The sequence below is a fragment of the Sardina pilchardus genome, chromosome 13, assembly GCF_963854185.1.
Source record: "Sardina pilchardus chromosome 13, fSarPil1.1, whole genome shotgun sequence".
NCBI lineage: Eukaryota > Metazoa > Chordata > Actinopteri > Clupeiformes > Clupeidae > Sardina > Sardina pilchardus.
In genome coordinates, this window is record NC_085006.1 from 18,596,702 (window position 1) to 18,604,127 (window position 7,426).

Genomic DNA, 7,426 nt, shown 5'->3' on the forward strand with positions numbered 1-7,426 from the left:
CACACACACACACACACACACACACACACCCACGTTACTTCTGTGGATAAAAAGAGGAACTATAGAAATCCTTAGAATTGGCACAATTGGTTTCCTGCACAACACTGTCACGCAATTTTTTTTTTATGGAGTGGCAACATCACATCCTCTTCGCCCTTACTGAGTCACCTGTAATGGATCATGAAAGTGACTAACCCTCTCTAGCTAGACTGGAGTGAAGAGTTTAACAGGTATGGCACTTGATTTGCTCCATGTCTCTGCCCAGGGCTGTTTGACACCATGACAAATCTCTACAGAGTTGTCCGTTGCAAACAGTGGTAACTGAATGACTAATGACTCACACACCAAAACCTATAGGCTAAGCTTAAGTCTAAACTAACCGTTCCAGATTAGTGCGTTAGCTGTGGCCTTCTGTAAGGCATATGAGGTGTTGGTTGTTTTTTTGCTGTATTTGTTTTCACAAATAATTGTCATTTGTCATCACTGGGTTGACTATTACCATTTTATTACCTTGACATAAAAACTACAGGAGCGAATCCGTTGAGCCATAGATTAGATAAACAAATACATGTCACGTGAGCCAACAGACACAGTCAAAGTCTAAGGCCAGCTCACGTGATCCAACAGACAGGCAAAGCCTCAGGCCGGCTCACCCATTGTTTTCCCTCTTGTTCGTTTTCCCATAAGATAAACAGCATCAAGGTCAGGGAAATACTTTTTTTTTTTTTTTCATTATTGTCTGGCGCACAAAAACACCAAAAAGCTTATGGCATTGTCCTCTGCACGCGAGCAAGTGCAAATGTTCCACGAACACATGAAAAAAGGCGTCTCACATAGGCCACTAAATAAAAACATGTGGTTTTCATGTCCCAGGACTGTTGAAGTTTCCTACAATTCCAGGAAGCTGTCAAAACACCAAGGCCAAGACAGTTGCTCTCCAGCCGAGCAGGCCAACACACATCTCTGCCTGTTACATGACACAGATAGAAACCACACACTGCTGGGGCAGCCGAACATTCTTCTTATCATAACAGCGTTTTGGAGCAAAAGGTTACCCTCTAAGTGTATTCCAAAAGCAGAAAGTCGAGCACTTAAGCCCATCTTGTAGACAGAATACTTAATGGCTGGTGATGACTGATGGTGACAATTATACTAAACCCGATAAAATGATGTGGTTCGGTTCATCTATTGTGCTATCAATGGGTCTTCCAGAGAAAAGCATCCATATCAGATACTTTATTGGAAGCACCACTGTGACAGCACATTCCTTAACAAAGGAACTCATCACCTTGGCAGCACTCACTTGCTACAACACAGCCTGACCACACCTTTACCCAACCACCAAAAGGAAAATATGAGACACCGACACTGAGGGGAGGAAGGATTCTCTGGTGACTCCGTCCACTCTTCACCATCTTCAAAGTGTATGCAGTGCAGCACACAGGGGCAGAGGGGGGGGGGGGGGGATGCAGGGGCAGGAGGGATGAGATCAACACTTCCTGATGTGCGATCGGCACCACCCGCGCGATCGTCTCCAGAACGAGTTGCTTCGCTCAAGTTTTTAAGGGTCTGTTTACGTTTCTCACCAAGGCCGGAACATCCAGGGTCAGGCAGTCCACTGGTACCGCCGACAAACATAGAATGTGTGGAATTTTAAAGGCACCATTTTTTTTTACAGCCCCTCTGCCTTCCTCTGGCACAAGTCTCTCTCTCTTTTTTTTTTGGAAACACTATTACCCAAAAGGGAGTTTTCAAGCATATTCCTGCTTGTGTTTTTTCGAATGTGTGTTTCAGAGACATCAGCAGAGGGACCAGAAAGAAAGGGAGAACTCACCGCTCTTGGATGACACTGATGTGAAACAGAGGTGGATAATGGGGGTTGAATATGTGTGCAGTATGCTGTTTGATTCCAGCGCGCTTGTAAAAAGGAAGCCATGCAAGTATGGTGACAGCTGCAAGGAAACAACAGCTGTGGTTGCTCAACAGTTCCCTCAACAGTGCACAGACACTCCTACACACCACTTTTAGACTCCACATGTGCCCAGATGTCTCCTGATGCGAAACTGTTCATCCAATAACGAGTCAGAATAACACAATGTTTAATTTCTACTGCCAATACTGCTACCAGTACGATTGCATGGTTAAAGTTGCCAAATGATTTTCACAATGAAAACTGGAAAGGAAGGGAGATATGCAGGTAAAGGTTTCACAACTCCAATCACTTCACATTTCCGGTGACAAATTGTGTACTTCATTGACATCAGAGGTTAGTTGTGTAATATGAGGGCCTTGTGTCTCTAAAAAATCCACATGTATGATGTTGACTGGAGTAATGAATGATGCATCAATTGATAATGAATGAAGCAGAGTGAGAGAGATAAAAAGAGACTCTTTCCTCATCATCTGTAGATTGATCTGACACTTACTCACTACCAAATGCTTACGCCTTGCTTACAACTGTTGCATTATCAACAAATCAAACCTAAGCCATCCATCTTGAAAGAGCACATAAGAGCTTGCTCATGTAGCAGGTGTTAAAAAAATAAGAGTGTTTCCTTCCTACTCTATCACTTTTCCGATGTGTGTGCATGATATACATTTCCTCTGGCGCACTTGCTGCCGTCATCAGAACACCAAAATAATCACCAACATCTCATGGTTAATACTTTTCATCTGTGGCATTTGGACTCTGGATTGATCTGTTCAGCAAATAACTATAGGCGAATTTGAAAATGATGCAATAATGTCTCATATCCACTGAATAAATGGTGATAGTCTTTGTGCAGATGGCGATAACTTAGTGTTTGTGCATTGCAGAAAAGGAAACCAACGCTATGAGGAGTAAGATAAAGCTGCAGCCGTGGTGTTATCAAAAAAAAGTTCCCCTCTGCGCCTCTCATTTTTGCTAACCAGCATGCTGATGGACTGTGTGTTGTCAGTTGTTAGATCACAGAGGCCCTGGACCCAGGCACATAAGGTGGCCTTGCTCCTCCCGCACAAGCCCAGGCGAAGGCTCTCCCACTGGGGCAGCGGAGCAGCAGCTCTGCCTCTCCCCCGCACCGGCCCACGCAAATACAGCCCCCCTGCCCCCCCCCCATTCCAGCTCATTCCATCTTGATGAGAGACAGCAGTGGGGGCTTGCTCAAGCCCCCCGCTAGCTCTCGGCTCAGCGCTGTCCACAGACAACTCAGCTGTGAGCAACGCTGCTGTGATGACAGGTTAGATAACGTGGGGAAAACCACCGAGCTCCTGTGTTACTCTGTGTGTAAGAAATCAGAGAAAATTAAGATGGCGCATCACACACACACACACACACACACACACACACACACGCACACGCACACACACACACACACACATACGCATACACCAATGGCTGACCAAACTGTTACAGCACAATTAGCCATTTTGATGCACTTGAATGTATCACAAACAATAGTAAGAAGGTGGTGAGTCAGAGTCAACAACAATAAGCCTATATACGGCATTCTCGGGTTATTCACTGCTGACGCTATTAAGTTGTGTTGGTGTCAGTTGCCTTGTTTTGCTATCTAATGTTTTTGGCCTTGAAGTGCTTGGTGGTGGAGTTATTGTACAACAGGGGTTGTGGCCTTGGGTGAAACCACTCAAGGCGAGGAACAAACAAAAATGACATCCATTCCTGGCAAAGAGGAAAGCTGGGAAGCATCACACAAACCAAGGGGAACTCTGTGTGTGTGTGTGTGTGTGTGTGTGTGTGTGTGTGTGTGTGTGTGTGTGTGTGTGTGTGTGTGTGTGTGTGTGTGTGTGTGTGTGTGTGTGTGTGTGTGTGTGTGTGTGTTCCAAGTGTCCTTTGTGTTCTTTTGAGGGATGTCGTTTCGCAGTGGCCATCGAGATTCCTGGTTTGGCGCCACCGCTGTCTTTTCATGTCAAAGGCTTCCTCATGCCAACTCACAATGGGGCTGCCAAAAACGCTATTTTGGGGGCCAACTGTGCTGAAAGAGTGCACATCCATGAAGTCGTCCAGGGAGAGGAAGTTGGTGTGAAAAGATTATTGAGGTCCTTGTTTATCTAACAGCATTTTTTTGTGTCTCTTAGGGCCAGGGGTGTCTGGAGGTCACTGAGAATTTCTTTTACCCAAAGATATTTAAACTTTGCAACACATTCACTTTACAGCCATGAAACTTCAAATGTTTTAGTTAACACTTACTGACATCAAATAATCTTCAGCAAGATAACAACATTAAGGGGCAGTTTCTTTTGTGATATATTTGTTCATTTGTAATAGTAGCCTACAAAACAGTGTGTAAATAATGGCAAAAAATTTAAATAAATAAAAAAAACTTTTTTTGCACTGGAAAAGAATACTTCAAAAGCAACAGAAAGATTGTGAACATGGCACAATCACTTCCTTAGGTGTCCACTTGCATCACTCTTTAAGACACTCTTTTCAAGACTGACAGGCCACTGCCCCCTGCTTTAATTCCATAACAGAACACCAGGCAAAGCAGATTGGTGACAGTTTATAGGATTATGCAGGATTTAAAACATTTTGCTTATTGCTACAGGGTGTTTTTGAAACTATTTCTACAGCTTGCCGGTTATTGGTTATAACGTCACTTGCTGTGAAAATAAAAATGGACGTTTGTCTGCCAGGGAAAGTGGATTAAGAAAGGAAAAAGACAAGCACCGTTGCTTTCCAAAGCAAACCACTTTATAGGGCTTATGTACAAATGCTGAATGATCTGAAATGGTTTCACACCACACAAAAGCTAGCACAGGCTGTTGCAATATTCATGCAATGTTTGCCATCTTCTGCGAATTTCTGCAGTGAGGTTTGTGTCAGATAAACTACTTGGAGTAAAAAGACGAATGAATATGCCTAAAGGGAGAGCACAAGTGTGAAGTGTTCTGTATGACATGGGTGAAGTCTCTGTAAAGACTTCAAAGTGCAGTTCACACAGCTCTACACATAGCAGTCTCAAGCTTACTGCTAGAGCTGTGATCAAATTAAAGCGAGGAATGCTTGTTTGATACAGAGCACCAGAAAACTCCACTCCTTTAAAAAGAATTTAAATTCTAAAGTAAGGGGCCAAAATACTTGATCATCTTCACTCATGGCACACTTGCACATTATGGCACTTGGAGCCATTACATAAGGGTGGGACAGGACCCACTCACTTAATATTAACTGATAACATAATATTATCAGTTTTGTCTTACTCTTTGAATTTGGACAAGAAGAAGAATGTTAGGGTCCAAATAACAGAAAAACCATGGGCTCAAATTCATGGTAAGGTGGTAGGCCTAGGGTAGGCCAAATCTGGTGTTTTAGATAAGTATGATCATAAGCTAGTCATGGATGAGGGGTGACCCCATCCTGACCCGAAGCATTCCGAACCTAGCCAGCATTGGCAACATCAGTGTGCGAAGGTCTATTTAGAAAACAGTTTACACACACTACGAGTAACTTTTCCACTTGTTTTCTGGGCGACATTCCGATAACTTATGGTCATACTTAACATAGGCTATATGTAAAACCCATTTAACACCGGATTTCCCCTTTAAGTTATCTGAGCAGTGTTTCAGGACAACCACATAACCGGTTGTCACATGTTCTGATTGGATGATTCAAGTTAAAAACATTATGATACACTGAACAACTGCAACTTCAAGTCTGATTAAGCCAAATGATTAATTCAATGACATTTTCAATGTGTTGCTTAATAGATAGATAGATAGATAGATACTTTATTGATCCCCGAGGAGAAATTCAAGGTCCCAGTAGCTTAAGACACCACACAACATACACCACAACGTAAAGAGGATGATAAAATAACAAATCCACTCGACTAAAAAGAACAGTGAAATATACTAAAGCAAGGATCCACATGAATGTTATAAGGATGTATAAGCATGAGGCCCTTGCAGTGACGGGGCAGGGACTGACCCTGTGATTCAGCATGAGGTGTAGCCTACCGAATGTCATGGTGCAATGCTGAAGCGATACATGGGGCAACTTGCAGGGCAACCACATCCGTACACCGCAACTGGTGTTCCAATCGCATGATTTTAACGTTTCCAATAAACTTGAGGTTGGTTTGTGTGAGATCATAAGTACACGTGACTCATCTTGCACTGGATCATATTCCTGAATCTCAATGTTCGGACCACAACAACTCTGGGGAAATTGCAAATTGCTATGTTGTCCACCCAACATTCTACCAGCCCACTTCATTGCAGGCCGAGGCTGTATCGAGTTAAAACCGTGGTTTGACCCAAATGCAATGGAAACCTCCACATTTTCCCACATTCTATCCTACTTCCGTTACAAATCTGCAGGGACCAATCAAAGACTAGCGTATCCACCTGGGCCACCCGATCATTGGTCTGTTTGGTTGAAGGACTAAACAAATGCGTAAAAAGTTGTATTGTTGATCACGCCTCTTGTGCAGTAGAAAATACTATGCAGACTCCCCAGGCTAATCTTCTTAACAGACTGAGCTTGGTCTGGTGATAGCCAGGTTGGAGTCATAGACCTAAAAGACCTAACCTTGGCAGTGTGAGCCCCTCTCACACTGCCAACGAGACAGGCCTTACTGCAAGAGGGCTGTGATCAAATTAGACACTGCCCTCTTCAGGTCAGATGACGTATTACACACTCACCAAGTGACTGCAAATCTTTGACTTGATCTGTCGGTAAAGCAAGTGCACTGTGATCAGCAAATATGGAGGAGCGAGAAATGGTCTGTATAAGGGCAAAACCTACAATGAAGAACTGAAAATTCATTGACAATAACCATTTAGATGTATTCATTGACAATAACCATTTAGATGTAAACACTTTTGTTATAACCATTTGATAAAATTTGAATATGTTGAGGCCAGAAGACATGTATCTGTCTACCTTTAGTCAAATTATCAATGAATCAACACGTCAGAGATATATCTATATCTGCTAATTTATTAAAATATGCAAATTATCTCATTAACTGTCTGTGGGTGATACAAAAATGTCCCAAGCAGTAATGTATTCTACACAAAAACGTACTAAGGATCAACTGAGAAAAGTTCGGTAGTAACCTAAATCAGATGGTTGTAGGTTTTTCCCTATTTGTATCAATACTTAAATTAAAAAATTGGACCCGGACCAGAGTACTTCTCATGTCAGGACAGACAAACAGGCACACACACAGACAGATGGATTTGATTTCAATATCCTCCCTCCAACCAGGGACAAGGGTAATATATCAATGTAAACACGGGCATGTTGACTCAATATTCGATTACTGCTTAATGTTTTCTTCACAGTGATGGATGCAAGTACTGCTGAGGTGGCTGTGTAAATATTCACCAAACACCGCACAAAGATAAACACACTATCCTGGCCCTGTCATCGTAGAAAATGCAAGGGTCTTTACGGTCTCCTCTTCCACAGACAAATAAA